The sequence below is a fragment of the Rhinopithecus bieti genome, unplaced genomic scaffold (assembly GCF_001698545.2).
Source record: "Rhinopithecus bieti isolate Rb0 unplaced genomic scaffold, ASM169854v2 scaffold_1017, whole genome shotgun sequence".
NCBI classification, from domain to species: Eukaryota; Metazoa; Chordata; class Mammalia; order Primates; family Cercopithecidae; genus Rhinopithecus; species Rhinopithecus bieti.
The window spans coordinates 4,491,347-4,509,134 of record NW_016803657.1 but is presented as its reverse complement, the minus strand read 5'-3'; the positions used below and the strand labels follow the sequence as shown (position 1 = coordinate 4,509,134).

At 47.5% G+C, this 17,788-nt stretch overlaps 1 protein-coding gene across 2 annotated transcripts in view; it reads left to right on the top strand.

The window, feature by feature from the left end:
• The window catches only part of GNA12 (G protein subunit alpha 12), a 124,323-nt gene that overhangs the window by 86,785 nt on the left and 19,750 nt on the right, over positions 1 to 17,788 (top strand). The gene's annotated exons all lie outside the window — the stretch shown is intronic.

Sequence of the window (17,788 nt, the reverse complement as noted above, 5' to 3'; positions counted from 1 at the left end):
AAAAAAAAAAAAAAAATATATATATATATATATATATATAGTCTCCATTAGTACAGCTGTTCACACACACAAATCTGTTACTGTAGAAATATTCTCAGATTTTATTATGAGGATTTGGTAATGCATAGCATATGTACCATGTTATCTTTCCAAAATCTGAAAGTTGCTGAATTCCAAAATATATCTGGTGCTAAGGGTTTAAAGGTTAGGAATTATTATACAAATGAAGTAAAAAATTTGAAACATGCCAGCCAAGAGCTGATTTTTAAATAAGAAGATGGGGAAACAGTTGTTGTTGTGTGTGTGAGAGGGTACTATAAAGGGTACTCATGTCAAAATTGTTGATAGTAGCAAAATACTGGAAATGCCCCAGGTGCCTCTCGCGAGGGTCACATAAGTGATTGTACATTTCTTCAGTGGAATGCTGCATAGCTATATATTTTTTTAAGTACCAACTCTTACACTATATACAAAAATGAACTCAAAATGGCTTAAAGACTTAAACATAATTACGAAATCTAAAACTCATAGAAGAAAACATAGAGGGAAAGCTTCAAGATACTGGATATAGCAGTGATTTCTTGAGTATGACACCAAAAGCCTAGACAACAAACGAAAACATGGACCAATGGGAGAACATCAAATTTACACATTTTTGTGTGTACAGGGACACAGTCAACAGAGAAGGCAGCCTATAAAGTGGGAGAAAATATTTGCAAATCATGTATATGAAAGGAGTTACCATTCATAATATATAAAGACTTCTACAACTCAACAAGAAGCAAAGTTAAATAACCCGATTAAAAAATGGGCAAAGCACTTGAATGGACAGTTCTCCAATGAGGATAAACAAGTGGCCAAAAAGCGTAGGCAAAGCAGCTCAGTATCCCTGATGGTCAGAGAAATGCAAATCAAAATCACAAGGAGATACCACCACACATGCATTAGAATGGCTACTACCAGAAGAAAAACAAAATAACAAGTGTCGGTGAGGAATGGAGAAACTGGAACCCTTGTGCACTGTTGGTGGGAATGTAAAATGGCACAGCCATATGGTAGGAAGAGAACCACATGCGATCCAGTAGTGCCGTCTCAGGGTATTTATCCAGAAGAATGGAAAGCAGGGTCTCAAAGAGATTTGCACACCCATGCCTAAAAGGTGGAAACTGGCCAGGTGCTGCGGTGGCTCACACCTGTAATCCCAGCACTTTGGGAGACTGAGGTGGGTGGACTGCTTGAGGTCAGGAGTTCAAGACCAGCCTGGCCAACATGGTGAAACCCTGTCTCCTCTAAAAATACAAAAATTAGCCCGGCGTGGTGACGGGTACCGGTAATCCCAGCTACTCAGGAGGCTGAGGCAGGAGAATCGCTTGAACCTGGGAAGCGGAGGTTGCAATGAGCCAAGATTGCACCACTGCACTCCAGCCTGGGCAACAGAGCAAGAGTCCGTCTCAAAAAAATAAGTAAATAAAAGGTGAGAGCAACCCAAATGTTCATCAATGGGTGAACAGGTAAATAGCATGTAGTATATACACACAGTGGAATTTTAGCCAGCCTTAAAAAGGAAAGACTGCAGCTAACGTATTAGCTACAACAGAGATGAACCTTGAGGATATTATGCCAAGTGAAATAAGCCAGTCACAGAAATATTCTGCTTATGCAATAACCTAAACTAGTCAAATTCATAGAAACAAAAAGAATGCTGGTTACCAGGGCCTGGGGAGATGGGGGGAAAGGGGAGTTGTTTAATGAGTGCAAAGTTTCAGATTTGCAAGATGAAAACATTTTGGAGATCTGTTTCATGACAATGTTAATATGCTTAACACCACTGAACTGTACATTTTAAAATGATTAAGATGGTAAATTTTATGTTAATATGTTTTTTACCACAATTTTTTAAAAAGTAGGTGTGGAGCCGGGCATGGTGGCTCACGCCTGTAATCCCAACACTTTGGGAGGCCAAGGCGAGTGGATCACGAGGTCAGGAGTTCAAAACCAGCCTGGCCAACATGGTGAAATCCCCATCTCTACTGAAAAACAAAAATTAGCTGGGTGTATTTGCACATGCCTGTAGTCCCAGCTACTCAGGAGGCTAAGACAGGAGAATTGCTTGAACCCAGGAGGCAGAGGTTGCAGTGAGCCAAGATCATGCCATTGTACTCCAGCCTGGGTGACAAAGTGACACTCCGTCTCAAAAAGGGGGGAAAAAAGACTAAAACAGGATACAGAACTCCCTACCTTGTCTTGCTGGTTTTCTTTAATTGAATGTTGGAGTCACAGGATTCGGAAGTGAAGCTGTCCAGTTTACAAAGCACCTGCTCTTCCCCACCCACTCATTCATTTAACAAAGTCTTCTTATTGTATTGACTCTTGCCGTCAGCCTGTGATTTTTTTCTTAGATTTTAATCCAAGTGATTAGGAATGTCAAGCATTAAAATATGGGGGCGTTACTTGGGATTCCCTGGATCTAGTTTTCTGAGATTATGCTTCCTTTCCTTTCAGGAAAGGTTTTCATTTTCTTCGTAATACAAAAAGCAACCTGGTTATTACTTTCCCACCGTACAAAATGCAGTTGACCTACCTCAATGCTTCATGCATTCACCTGAACAGAAGCATTTTGGATAACTAACGTGTGCTTAAGCCTCTGAGGACCTCATTCACTGAGAGGGCGAGGCAGCGCAAGTCCAGCTGTGGTCAGTCTCAGCGTTCCCTTCAGGGTCCGCCGGCTCGTGCTGGGAGAATGAGAGCTTCAGATGCTGCCTCAGATCCCAGCTGTGGCTGAAGCTACTGGGTTTACCCAGCTCACCTCCAGTTCACAGAGAAATCAAGAAAAACTCAGATGCATTCAGACAGAACCCCACCTCAGGGGCAGCCTCGGCTCTAATGAGACCAGCTGGCAGGCCCTGGCTCCCTAAGCCATGGCAGAGGAGATCATTCATGCACATGTCAGAAACAAAGCCCAGGAGTCTGGATTGTGAAGTAAACGCTGAGCCCGACCACAACCACTGTGAAAACTGGGCTATTGGGGTGTTTCGGAGGAGTCAGGTAATTGAACAAATAGACTTCATACAGAATCTCGGTTCCCCTCTGGTCAGCAGTATAAGATACACTTCTCTGTGAATAATAAACCAGACTGCCTGGGTGTGGTGGCACACGCCTAGAATCCTGGCACTTTTGGGAGGCTGGGATGGGAGGATCACTCCAGCCCAGGAGTTTGAGACCTGCCTGGGCAACATAGTGAGATCCCATCTTTATTTAAAAAGAAAAAAATTAGCTGGGGATAAGTGGCACGTGCCCGTGGCCCCAGCTACTCAGGAGGCTGAGGTGGGAGGATCACTTGAGCCCACTTCAGTTCGAGGTTGCAGTGAGCCATGATTGCACCACTGCCCCCTAACCTGGGCAATAGAGTGAGACCCTGTCTCAAAACCAAAATAATAAAAAATACTCAACCAGACAGAGGACACCAGCACAGCAGCCTTAGGAAGACTACTAGAAAGTACAGACAAGCCTCGCTTTAGGGGCGCACCCTGTTCTCATGCCCCGTAGTGTCACTATAGGAAAGAAGTGTGCGTAATCGGATTCATTTTAACCAAGACTCTAAAGCAGCAGCTCAGCTGAGCTCCTTCTCTCCCTCTCTCCATCTCCCTTGCTGTCTGCCGGCCATGGAGGCCACTGGGTGGGGATCTCGGTGCAGAGGCCCCAGCCTGGCCTGCACAGGGAGCTTTCTTGTTCCAGGCGACAGGAAAAGCAGAGCCTGTGGGGGAGGCATTTTGTGTCGGGAAGGCACATTTAGAAGAAGTTTTCGTTTCCTGGACAAGCCCAGGCTTTCTCATTCTTACCTAGTGGAAGAGAATCTCATGGAAGAAACAACGAGCGGGCATTTGACAGCGGCCTTTCTGGAAGTCTTGTTAATCACCTTCACCAGGCAGTGTTTGTGCTCATGCTCACCAATACAAAATGTCTCAGATTATACTCTTTAAATTTTTAAAACGTTTTGTCTTGAGATACTTTCAAACTTACAGAAAAGTTGCCAGAGTAATTCTGAGAACTCCAGCGGCCTCTCCCTTGGCCTGTGTGCCCTACCTTCCCCCTCCCTCCTCTGTCTCTCTCACCTCCTTCCCCTCCCTCTCCCCAATTCCCTTCCCTCTCCCCAATTCCCCACCTCACGCTCCTCTTCCCTCTTCCTCTTCTCTTCCCCCTTCTCTTCCCTATTCCTCTACCCTGCTTCCTTCCTCTCTCTCTCTTCCCCCTCCCCCTCCCACTGTCAACCCCTCCCTCTCTCACCTCTCCGTCTCTCCCTCTCCGGTCTCTCCCTCTCCGTCTCTCCCTCTCCGTCTCCCTCTGTCCATACTCCCTCTCCGTCTCCCTTCTCCTTCCCCTCCTCCTCCTTCCCCTTCCTCCTTCCCCTCTCCTCCTTCCCTCTCCCTGCTTCCCTCTCCTCTCCTCCTCTCCCTCTCCTCCTCTCCCTCTCACCTCTCTCCTCTCCCTTCCTCCTTCCCCTCTCCCCCTCCCTCTACCGCCTCCCCATCCCCTCCACCATCCCCCTTCCCCATTCCCCCTCCCTCTTTCCCTCTCCCCTCTCCCCCTTCCCCTCCCCCTTTTCCTCTCCCCTTCCCTACCCTCCTCCCCCCCACTTACCTCTTCCCTCCTTTTCTCTCTCCAATTACCCCTCCCTCATCCCTTCACCCTTTCCCCCTTTCTCTCCCCCTTCCTCTCTCCCCCACTTTCTCTATGCCCCTCTTCCCCTCTCCCTCTCCCTCTCTTTCTCTCTCCCTCTCCCTCTCTTCCCCTCTCCCTCTCTTCCCCTCTCCCTCTCCCTCTTTCTCTCTCCCTCTCTCCATCTCCCTCGTTCTTTCTCTCTTTCCCTCTCCTCCTCCCCCTCCCCCTCCCCTCCTTCTCTCTCTTGTATATTGTTTTTCTGGTGATGTCTCCTAATCCTTAACATCTCTCTGCCTCAGAGTTTTAGGATATCTTGTTATACTTGCAGTCAGACGCCAGAATGTTCTGATAATTATAAAGATCATGATTTTCCTCTTTTTCTTCAGAAAGGCTCATTGTAAAGAGGGCTTTTTTCTAACTCTTAAGAGGGAGTAAAGAAGTTTTAGTCTTACGTGAAAAAGGATTTTGACAATAAATAAATTTGAGAAAATGAGTTAAACTGAGCTACACAGGCCTGTGGGCAGCGGCGCAGGGCCTGCTGCGGAGTCGGCCTCCCGGGAGAGGTGATTTGCTTCCTCCCTGACCTCTCAGCAAGGAAGTGCCTGGGTGCCGTTTGGGAAGCCCCAGGCCAGCTGCAACACCAGGCCAGGATCCCCGGTTCCGCCTTCCTTCCTGGGGGCTCTCCGAGGCCAGAACCCAGCGCTCCGCCTGCCTTCCTGGGGATTCTGAGAGGCCTGACTCCTGTGAGCCCCAGAAGGAGGGTCCGCTTGGTCCTCCGCGGCCTAGGATGGGCCGGTCCGCCCTTGCTTTCATTTACCATGGGCGCAGAGGCATGGGCTGGGAGGTGGCCCCTGAAGCCCCAGCTCCATGATGGGTGCTCTTCTCCGGGTTTCTTTTCCGTTGCCGTTCACCATCCGCCGAACTTCCTGCCGCGATTGTGTTAAATAACCGAGGACTGGTAAAGATGAAAACAGCCCTGGAACAGGCTTTATAATTGGAGCTTTACCTGGTCTGAAGTTTGAGCCTCTGAAATAATGGAGCTGGTGTTGAGCTACCTAGGAGTTATTAAATGGGAGATGATTAATTCTCAGTGTGAGCAAAAGAGGGGCATTCCTAAGTAAATTACTTGGGTTTTTTAAAGTGAATATTGAGTGACTTTTAGTAAATTTACCAAGTTGTACAGCCATCACCATAAACCGGTTTAAAACATCTCCATCCTCCGGTAAGGCCCCTCCCGCCCTTTGCACTCACCCCAGTGCCCAGCCCCGGCAGCCCTCATCCTCTGTGTGTCTCTAGATTTTCTGGATGTTTTCTATGCATAGAACTGTGCAATTTGTGGCCTTCTGTGCCTGGCGCCTTTCACTTAGCGGAATGGATGTGAGGTTCACTCACGGTAGCATTCATCCTGTGTCAGGATTCTTTCTTTTTGAATACCGTTCTGTTGTATGGATAAACCACATTTTGTGTTACCTCTTCACTAGTTGTGTGATGGACATTTGGGTTGTTTCTACTTTTTTTTTTGTTTTGTTTTTTTTGAGACAAGAATCTCGCTCTGTCGCCCAGGCTGGAGTGCAGTGGCATTATCTCAGCTCACTGCAACCTCCGCCTCCCGCGTTCAAGCAATTCTCGTGCCTCAGCCTCCTGAGTTGCTGGGGCTACAGGCTCGAGGCACCACACCCAGCTAATTTTTGTATTTTTAGTAGAGACAGGATTTCACCCTATTGGCCAGGCTGGTCTCGAACTCCTGACCTCAAGTGATCCGTCCTCCTTGGCCTCCCAAAGTGCTGGGATTGCAGGCGGGAGCTACCGCGCCCGGTTTGTTCCCACTTTTTGATTATTAGAAACAGTGCTGCTGTGAGCATTCGGATGCAGCGTTTGAAAGATAAATGTGTGAATGGTGCTGACAGGAGCTGGAATTTTGCTCTATCGGTGATTTTTGCTACAATAAGTAATATTTTTTCCTTTTCCTTCGTATCCAACATTATATAAGAATCCAGATGCTTTAATGATGGCGAGCTTGATGATGATTTTAGTAAAGGTCCATTTTTGGAGAGGAGTGACTCGTCTTTCTCGGTGAACTTGGTATAGAATTGCGAAGGCAGTGACAGTGGAGCACAGAGTGAACTTTCCTCCACCGCACTGAGATCTCCCTCCTTTTCCCATTATTTCAGACTCCGCTGAGGCTGCTCACCAGGAACTGCTTTCTGGTGTGTGTTTTTAAAAATCTATACTTTTGGCTTCTACTGCAGTGGCTATTCTCTTTTTAAAAAGAACTTCATCTGATTTTAATATAAGATGCATAAAATATTGTATCTTCCCTAACACGCTAATAACTGAGCTTCATGAAGCAAAATTCACTTTAATACTGAGCTTTATGAATTTTCAGAAACACCAAGCAGAATCCTCCCAGAAGGTGGCAAACCTGCTGCTTGGAGAAGCAATTTATTGGCATCTTCCAAGTGTCCCCTTTGCCTGAGAGACTCCTGCTGCTGGCGTGCGGTGGCTCACTTGTGACTTGCCTGTTCCTGAACAGGTCCCCAGCATTGATCCAAGGAGGTTCCCCAAAAGTGTGTCCCTGCACTCACAGGCTGTTCCAGGAGGGACAACTCCTGCAGGGGGCATTCTGCACACAGAGGTCCCGGTTCCAGGTTCTTCATGGCAGGCACCAGTTCTTGAAGGAAGAAAGCTGACTGGATATGTATTTCCCATCTCATTTTCTAATGCAGAGAAAAAAGACAGGGAAATTGATCAAGAAGTTTGCTTACCGGTTGAGGTTTGATATCTAATTTCTTGGCCAATCAGTTTCACAGAGGTCATTTCATTGAAATCTTCACTTTCTGCTTTTGCCGGGCTCTTCTTGTAGTGAAGTTGTCTCCTTTGGTGACAAGCCAGGACCATTTTGTTTAGCCTTATTTGTTTGGTAAGGTAATTTAGTTTTTACAGCTGAAGGTAACTAATGTGATTTTTTTTTTTTTAGGCTGATTCTGAGTAGTCAGTGAAAATGCCAAATTTGGAAGTATGATGGCACAGTCTGTGATAATAAATACTGAACAGCACGCAGGCACAGGGACACTGGCATCAGGGATCTTCCTTAGATGCCTGTCCTTGGGAAGTGTAAATGTGTTCACTGCAGCTCTTTCTGCATATTTTAGACTTTAAAATAATTGTTTTTTGTTTCGAGCTAGCCTTAGATTATAGGACCATTGAGAATAGAGACACTGCTTGGGACGTGGACCAGAGCTTCATCCTCAGCCACAGAGCAGCACTGTTGCTGGGGATGAGGGAGCTCAGGGAGCTTTTTCAGACAAGACCTTTACTCAGACAGTTGGCAGGGCTGAAGGAAGAGCTCCTTTGTGGGCTCCCTGAGCTGGAACTCAGCCTTCTCCACCAGATGAAGCAAACAAACTGTGGCGAGGGCACACTGGCATTCGTGCCATCAGCAAACTGGGCTGTGTCTCAGCCTCACAGCACTCCTCCCACAGGCCGTGGGAAGGCAGATGTGTCCTCTGAACTATATTGAGACCGTGTGTGTGCGTGTGTGGGGCGGGGGGGTTGTCTCATGAAGTCCTGCTAACCTCTTGTCAGCAGAATATTCGAGAAATGCTTCTGAGAAGAAAGGAAGCTGACTTCGGAAGCTGCTCGTGGTCTCTCACTTAAGGCTGGTAGGGAGCCCCGGTCCGCGTCCTGGAGGGATGGCACGCTGAGTCCTGGGCCTGTGGCTGGCAGGGCTGTTGACAACCACAGTAGCTGAGAGGCAGCACAAGGGCTCTTTCTGAGGAGCAGGAGATCCTGGCATGGGCCCCACGGGAGTGTCTGGGGCGTCCTGCCTGTGGCCTCTTCTCCCAGCCACAGCACCAATGACTCCATGAGCAGGGCTCAGAGCTGGCCCTCTCCTGCTTTGGAGCTGTGCTGACTGGGTGTGTGGTGGATCGGAGACCGCCCTGAGTGTTCCTCCTCCCTTTTGTACAGCCTGGGTGGAAAGAATGGGCCTGGTGCACTTCCTGTGGGAGGGAGGACATGGGGCCCCCTTCGCTCTGGCCTGGGCAGTGTGGTTTCCAAATGATTTATCTTCTCATCATCCTGCCGTTCTGTGCTCCGTGACATTGGGATCTCATCAGGAAGAGGATTATTGTCCATTTTTGGATTTTTAAATGTAATTTTCAGGAAATGACATTGGATTTAACTCCAGAATAGAACTAGGCTTGGTGGAACTGCTTTTGTAGTCGACAGTTAGGCTACTCACACCTCACACTCTGCACACAGGTGGGTTCAGAGCCTGGACTTCGGAGTTAAGTAGCGTTTTTGCCCTTGGCCAAGTTAACGTCTGATCTTTGGTTTCCTCAGTGAGGAAAGTGGGAACCGCCATACCGTGTCTGGGTTCAGCGGGATCGTGTGTGTCCAGCAGCAGTTGTGCAGTGCCTGGCGTGAGTGGTGGGTGCACGCCGGCCCCGCCGTGTGCACCTTCTGTGACGACCGTAAGTCAGGGTCTGTTGGGTGTTTATCAGCAGTGCAGAACGTGAAGCCCTTATAACTTCTCCTAGAAACGAAGCCTGTGGTAACCCCTCCCCCTCAGGGTCAGAGCTTTTGGTGTTTTGAGTCAGTATTTTTGGCATGTCTTGTTTTCACAGGTTTCTCTGCTGCTTTAGTTTTTTTCTTGAGGGCCTGGAGGTAGACACAGTAATGAAGGTAAGGAATGCGGATGGAGCCGCAGTTCCCTGCCAGTGTTCTGTGTGAGTGCTAGGAGGCCTCAGTGAAGTTAGGTTGCGGTGCTGGTTGGCCTGATGGACGCCTGGACACTCCACATTTTTCCCTTACATCTGGGCATCCCGTGGATACAAACAGATGGAAAAACTGGACTAGCTGGAAGCTGAATTTTACATTTTGATCTGAAGAGCTGTTTGGTACTCAGCACTATCCAGAGTGTGAAAGCAGCATTAGTAGGTTGTCTCTTCACGTTTTAGTTACAGCAGTGCCAATGCTCTTTGCATTTTCCAGTGGCCCGTCTTGTCAACTCTTCATTGCTTTTTAAGCAAATTCAAGGATTCGGTCAAAGAATAACCAGTAGCTGCAAATTGTAAATCCTGTGAAATTGTCTTTGGGTTCGGGCCTGAGAGGCCGGTTCAGGAACATGCCCTGTGTGAAGTGGGGACTGTGTCTATCCTAGGAATTCAGTAGATGAGGTAGTGATGATTCTGGAGGGCGATGCTGTCCGTTCCAGCTCTTTTTAGTCTGCCTGAATTGCATCAGGTTTTAGAAAACAGTTTCCGGTTTTCTTCTTTATTTGTACTAGGCTTCTGAAATATCTGAAATTCTGCCGTGAAGTCAGCCATCCTTGGGAGTCTGCGTGGCACAGGTGTCTGGTTTCAGGGAAATCACAGCTGCCATCTGCGTGCCCACCACGTGCCATCCATGTACAGCCAGCAGACGGCTCTGTGAGCATGGGGTAGTGGCTCTGACCTCATAGAAGAGGAAACTGAGGCCCAGAGAGGGGCTGTGCCATCCATTGCCGGGAAGCGGCAGAGCTGGGGCTGCTGTGCTGGGAGCTTGTTTGCGCACTGTTGTGCCTGGTGGCTCGATGAGGCGGCCGTTGTCTCCCATCAGCATAACTCTAAGAGGAGCCCCACAGCCAAAAGCCAGGTGTGTGGGAAATGCTTTCTATGAGATACTGGCTACGTTTGTGATTCTGTTTACATGTCGTTTTGGGTCTAAAACAACATGTTGTCCCAAAACAAGCCATGGACTGTGAGGACTGAGAGCAAGCAGCTTGGGCACGTCAAGACTGTGGGAAGGACAGGAGGAGCTGGAGTGGGGAAGATACCAGCCAAACCCTCCCATTCCCCACCAGAGAAGCCACATTGCTGTGAGGATGTGACAACTTCTGGTCCTCGTGTCGCCATCCTCTTGCAGACAAGCAAACCTCTGGTGACTTGGTAAAGCCATGCAGCTGGGATGGTCCCAGCAGTAGGGAGCTCGACGCTGTCCCTAGAGGAAAGACTAGAAATGGTCATAGCTAAACTTAGCTCTGGATAAGCTGCCTGTAGAAGGAAATGGAGAAGGATTTGGAGAGTGGAGGTTGGGAAGGCTTAAAGGGACAGTAACAGGTCAGTCCTGCTTTAGGGATGTGTGTGGAAAGTCTTCACAGGCTCTTGTGCAGTGCTCGTCAGGGACGCCCTGATGTGACATGGTGCCATAGCTGTCTTAGGTCTTTGGAAGACAAGGTCTTTGGCTGTGCCCAGAAGGAAGTGAAACCACGGTGTTGATTTGACGGGAGGAAGGGCCTGTGTGGTTCTCAGGTGCTTCCCATTGCGTCCGGGAAAGACTGCTGACATTGATTGCTTTGATCTCCTGGGTGATTGGCAATGAGCCAGTCAGATCATCTGACTTGGTGTCCCCCTGGGGTACTGGTAAGGCATTCTATTGAGTCGAGCCTGTGCAGAACACAGCAGGTTGTGAACCTCGGGAGGCAGCACTGCTGAGAGGTGAGGCTGAGCAGCCCCTGCTGGTGTGTGCCCTCCTGCCTAGACACTGCACGCATTGGGTATGTCTCACTCTCCACTCCTTCCCCAGGCAGAGGCAGGTGATGGGAAGAAAGCACGTCCATCACAGGGGGCTGTCTTTGTCCACACACCCAACCTATACATTGCCAACAGAGGCCTTTGAGCTCTTGACCTTTAGTTCCTCAACCTTGGCATCCTAGTGTTTTTATATTTTAAAAAAATACTTTTAAAACCGAGTGTTCCTGTCATTTTTATACATGCGTTTGTGGTCATGTGACAAAGCCACTGGTGGCTTCCAGCCCACACAGCCTGCTTGGCAGGAGTGGGTGGCAGAAAGCAGGGAGCAGAGCCCTTTTCAAAGGACCTCAACTGGCCGTGGGGCTCTGAGAGAGGGGCAGACAATCTCATTGGACGGCATCTGTGCCCACTGCAGAAACTGCCTGGAGGGAGTGGCCCAGCCCTAAGGACTGTTTTTTTCATGCCCTTCACTCCGTGTTTTTTCTCTCTTGCTCTTTTTTTGTTTTGTTTTGTTTTGTTTGAAACGCCATCTAGCTCTGTCACCCAGACTGGAGTGCAGTGGCAAGAACTTGGCTCACTGCAAGCTCCGCCGCCCGGGTTCACGCCATTCTCCTGCCTCAGCCTCCTGAGTAACTGGGACTACAGTAACTACCACCACGTCCGGCTAAGCTTTGTATTTTTAGTAGAGATGGGGTTTCACCATGTTAGCCAGGATGGTCTCGATCTCCTGACCTCGTGATCCGCCTGCCTTGGCCTCCCAAAGTGTTGGGATTACAGGCGTGAGTCACTGCACCCGGCCTCTTTTGCTCTTTTTAAAATTCTGAAGTATATACGTCTCTCTCCTATCCCGTATGACTACAGAAGAGGGTCTGAAAAAATAGGCACAGCATGAAACAGCATGAACAAACACCTCTGAACCTGCCACTCAGATGAAAAACATCAACGGTAATTCATAAACCCCGTGTGCGCCACTGCTGCCACCCCAGCGTCACCACTGTTCTGATATTTGGCTAATTATTCCTTTCCTTTTACTTGTCTTTTTACCACCTATTCCTAAACAGTAGTAACTTACCACTTGGGCATGTTATTTAACCACTTTGTCTCAGTCTTACCATCTGTCACGTGGACAGAACAGTAATAACACACGCGAGTGTTGTGAGAGTGAAGGTGATATGGGGGAGGCCCTTAGAACAGTGCAGACACATAGGAAGCACAAGGTAGGTGTGAGTTCTTACAGCTAACACTGTGTTTCCTTTTGCCTGTGTTTTAACTTCATGTAAATAAGGACAGTATAACCATTTTATGACTTATTTCTTCATCGTTATATTTTGAGATCCATCATGGGTTTTTTAATTTGTGTTTTTGTTTGTTTGTTTGTTTTTTGAGACAGAGTCTTATTCCGTGGCCCAGGGTCAAGTGCAATGGCGCAATCTCAGCTCACTGCAACCTCTGCCTCCTGGGTTCAAGTGATTCTCCTGCCTCAGCCTCCCAAGTAGCTGGGATTACAGGCGCTCGCCATCACACCCGGCTAATTTTTGTATTTTTCGTAGAGACGGGGTTTCATCATATTAGCCAGGCTGGTCTCAAACTCCTGACCTCAGGTGATCCACCTTGACCTCCCAAAGTGCTGGGATTATAGGCATGAGCCACCGCACCCGGCCGAGACCCATCGTGTTGATACCTGCAGTGATAAACCCCCTCATATCCATTCTTTTGCGGTGTTCTACTAGATGAGTAAAGTACACTTGATTATCCACTGAAGGAGAGGTGGGCACTGGTCACTTCCAGCCTAGGGCTGTGACCCTGTCGTGAGAGGCACACTGCTACACAGGCACCAACCTCTGTAGCACAGGGGTTCTTCCAGGTATGCTGTGGGGGCCCCCGAGACCCTTTCAAGGGTTCCGCCACTTTCCTTGAAAGGCTCCCCTGATGGCCGGGCGCGGTGGCTCAGGCCTGTAATCCCAGCAATTTGGGAGGCCGAGACAGGCGGATCACAAGGTCAGGAGATGGAGACCATCCTGACTAACACAGTGAAATCCCAGCTCTACTAAAAATACAAAAAATTAGCCGGGCATCATGGCAGGCGCCTGTAGTCCCAGCTACTCGGGAGGCTGAGGCAGGAGAATGGCATAAACCCGGGAGGCAGAAGTTGCAGTGAGCCGAGATCGTGCCACTGCACTCCGGCCTGGGCAACAGAGAGAGACTCCGTCTCAAAAAAAAAAAAAAGAAAAGAAAAGAAGGGCTCCCCTGATTAGATCAGGCCCACCAAGATCACCTCCCTTTGGCTTAGCTGAAAGTCGCCCAAGCACAGCAGAGACTTTCCATCACACTCCAGCTTCCTCTCATGCTACGGGGGAAGAAATTGCACAGGGTGTGTGTCATTGAGGCTCATCTTAGAATCCTGACTGCACAGAACACATGAACTGCTGAGACAGTATCTGCCCTTTACACCCTCTTTCACGTGCAAGCCTGCAGTGGAGCTTTTCAGAGGCCACACGACGTATGAGAATGTCATCACTCAGATGGCGAACAAGATAAGGGTTTGCAGAGCCTTGTTTTCTTAAAGGGCTAGGATTACAGTGTGAGCCACTGCGCCCGGCCCTAAAGCCTTGTTTTCTTAAGTGCTCCGTGTTTTCATTTCTCATGCTGTAAGCATCGATAGTTTGGGAGATGCTGAGTTTTGGGGGTTTTGTCTTTGTTTAAGAAGGGGTAGTAAAAATAGAGGGGCTTTCCATAAAGAGTCTGAAGCAACAGCTGCTGACTCATCCCGTTGGTTTTGAGTTAGGGAGTGACTCATCCCCAAGCAAGAGGTTTTCCAGACATTTATTAGGTCTGTAGAGCTTGTGTTCTGTGTTAACCAGGCAGCTCCATTTGTAGGGAGAGGGAAGAATCATTCCCTATTATTGCTGTTCTGATGTGGGGACGGTGAACAGGAGTCAGAGAACCACTAAGCTATTAAAGGAAAAAATATTTCAGCTGCCATTTAAAAAGTCAGGTTTGAAAAAACACACGTCTTCATTGACTCAGCAAGCGTTCAGTACGTACTAAGTGCAAGAGGTCCCTAGGGCTGAGGATGTGCAGGGAAGATGACATTTTCCTTTATGCTTCATGGTTATTTTGCCCTAAGAAATACTAAAGGTTTTCTGTTGCTGGATGAAAAGATTGCCACCAATTAGCAACTTAAAACGGCACAGATGTAATGATCTCCCAGCGTGCATGGGTCAGGAGCCTGGGCATCCATAGTTCCCCACGTGCTCTGCTTGGGACCTCGCCGGCTGGAGGCTGGTGCACCTGGCCATGTTCTCATCTAAGGCTTGTCATCCTTTTTCAAGCTCACTGGTCCTGGCAGAGTTCATTTCCTTGCAGTCATCTGACTGATGTCCCATTTTCTTGCTAGCTGCCAGCCAGGGCCGCTGGCAGCTCCTAGGGGTGCCCTCACTTCCTTGCCACATGGCCCCTCTTCACAGCATGGCTGTGTGCTTCCAGTTCAGCAGGAGAGCACCTCTTTTTAAAGGCCCACCTGATTAGATCAGGTCTGCCAAGATCACCTCCTTTTTCCCCACTTTGGGACAGAGTATCACTCTGTTGCCCAGACTGGAGTGCCACTGGCAGAGTCACAGTTCACTGCAGCCTCACACTCCCCAGCTCAAGAGAACCTTCCACTTCAGCCTCCTGAGTAGCTGGGACTACAGGCATGTGCCGCCACACCCAGCTACTTTTAAAATTTTTAATAGAGATGAGGTCTCACTGTGTTACCCAGACTGACCTCAAATTCCTGGGCTCAAGGGTTCCTCCCACCTTGACATGAACCACCACATCTGGCTCAAGAGCACCTCCTCTTTGACTGAAAGCAACCAATCCCAAAAGTGATGTGCCGTCATAGTCCCAGGTCCCTTCCACACTCCAGGGACAGACGGGGCGTGTGTCATTGAAGCCCATCTTAGAATTCTGACAGCACAGAAATCTTTTCCTAACCCAAGATCACAAAGATCCTCTCCTATATATTTGTTTGTTTGTTTGAGACGGTCTCACTCAGACTGTAGTGCAGTGGCACGATCGTGGCTCACTGCAGCCTCAACCTTCTGGGCTCAAGAGATCTTCCTGCCTCAGCCTCCTGAGTAGTTGGGACTATAGGCATGTGCCACCACACCTGGCTCATTTTTAAAAATGTTTTGTAGAGATGAGGTCTCACTATGTTGCCCAGGCTGGTCTCGAACTCGTAGGATTATAAATGTGAGCCACCATACCTGACATCCTATGTTTTTTTAAGTCTAGTTTTAGTGATCCAGTTTGAATTAGATTTATATAGGAGATGGTTAGAGTCAATGTCCTTTTTTTTACTTTTTGATCCTCCAAATGAGAGATTTTTTTTTTTTTAAGTTCTATGCAGATCACCAGTTTTTCCAGCACCATTTGGTGAAAACCTTTCCTTTCCTCATTTGAGTTACCTTGTCAGTTTTTTAAAAATCAATTGGCCATATATGTGGGGGCCTGTTTCTGGACTCTCATTTCTATTCAGTTGATCCATATGTCTTTTCTTTTGCCGATGCTAAATCCTGTCACTTTCTAGAAAGTTGAAATTGGGTATTATAAAAACTTTGTTCTTCTTTCATAAAATGGTTTGTTGTTCTGTGGTGTTGTGAAGAGATAAACTTTAAAATGAGCTTGTCGATTTCTAGCAAAACAAAATGCCTGCTGGGATTTGTACTGGGATTGGGATTGAATCTCGATCAATTTGGGGAGCATAAACAACAGTGTGGAATCTTCCAGTTCATGAATATGACATAACCCTCCAATTTAAGTTTCAAATTTTTTGCCCAAGTGTTCTGCAGTTTTCAGTAATTTTTCACATTTAAAAAAAAAATTCCTGTTTTAGCGAATGCAGTAAGGCAAGAAAAGAAAAGACAAGGTAGACATATCAGAGAAAAAGAAATGTGACTGTTCCTGCTGGCAGATGGCACAGAAAATCCCAAGGAATCTACCAGAAAAGTCATAGACTAAGGAGTCAGTTTAGCAAGGCCACAGGATACAAGATCCATATACAAAATGTAAATTTTACTACTATAGACTAACAATGACCAATGGACACATGGAGACAGAAATTTAAGATGCAATACCATTAACAGTCATTTTAAAAATGAAATACTGTGGTGTAAATTTAACACAGCATCTAGAGGACTTGTTTGATAAGAAGCACAAAACACTCAAGAAATGAGATCTAAACAAATGGAGGGACGTGCTGTGTTCATGGAAAACTCAACGCTGTCAGGATGTCTCTTCTCCCCCGATTGATACACACATTTGCCACAATTCCTATGAAAATCTCAGCAAGATCTTTTGTAGACATAGATGTGATTATTCTAAAATTTATCTGGAAGGGCACTGGAATGGCCAAAAATGTTTGAAAAAGAATAAAGTGGGAGTGGCCACTCTCCCTGATGCCAAGGCCTGTTGTCTGCCTGCAGTGCTCAGGCCTGGGTGGTGCCGGCTCAGGGAGAGACACGAGGTCACTGGACAGACCCGTGGGTCGCTCCCCACCAGCACGCCCGACTGATTGCAACCAAGGACAGAAGCAGCTCGGTGAAGGAGGTCACCCTTTCAACAAAGGGCGCTGGAGTAACTGTCTCTGTAGGGAAGAAAAGGTGAACCTTGACCGAAATCTCTTACACAAAATTAATTCAAACTGCGTTACAGATTTCAGTGTAAAGCACAGAACTCTAAAACCTGAGAGAAGATCACAGCAGAAATTCCTTGGGGCCTAGAACTTGGTGAAGAATTCTTAGACATGACACCCTAGTGATCTGTTAAAAGAAATCCAGTTTTGAGAAAAGGTCATTTTTGTTTCATCAAAATTTGAAATGTTTGCTCTGCAAAAGTTCTCCTTTTGAGACAGGGTCTCACTCTGTTGCTCAGGCTGGAGTGTAGTAGTGTGATCATAGCTCACTGCAGCCTCAGTCTCCTGGGCTCAAGCAGTCTTCTTGCCCCAGCCTCCCCTAATAGCTGGGACTACAGGAGCGCAACACCATACCCGGCTAATTTTCTTTCTTTTTTTAAGTAGGGATGAAGTCTCACTGTGTTGCCCAGATTGGTTTTGAACCTAACCTCAAGGGATCTTCCTGCCCTGGCCTCCCAAAGTGCTGGGATTACAGGGGTGAGCCACCGCGCCCTGCCCAGATCCTCTTAATAAGAGGATAAAAAGACAAGCTACAGCCTGGGAGAAAAGTATTGGCCAACTGCTTATCTGACACAGGACTCATTATCTAGAAAACAGAACTCTCAAAACAATACTCAACAGTCTGAAAACAAGCAGAAAATAAGCAAAAGATACGAAATGATTTCACCAAAGAGGACATGCTGATGGCACATAAGCACGAGAAGACATCCAGCCTCTCCAGCCATTGAGTCACTGCCGATCAAGGGAGATGCAGACTCAGACTGCCGGGAGATGATAACACTACATACCTATTAGAACAGATACAATAGAAAATAGTGAAAATAACAAACACGGGTGAGGATACTGAGAAACTGGGTCTCATTCATCACTGGTGGGGAGGTAAAAGGGTACAACCATTCTGGAAGAGAGTTTGGCAGTTTCTTTAAAAAAAAAAAAAAAA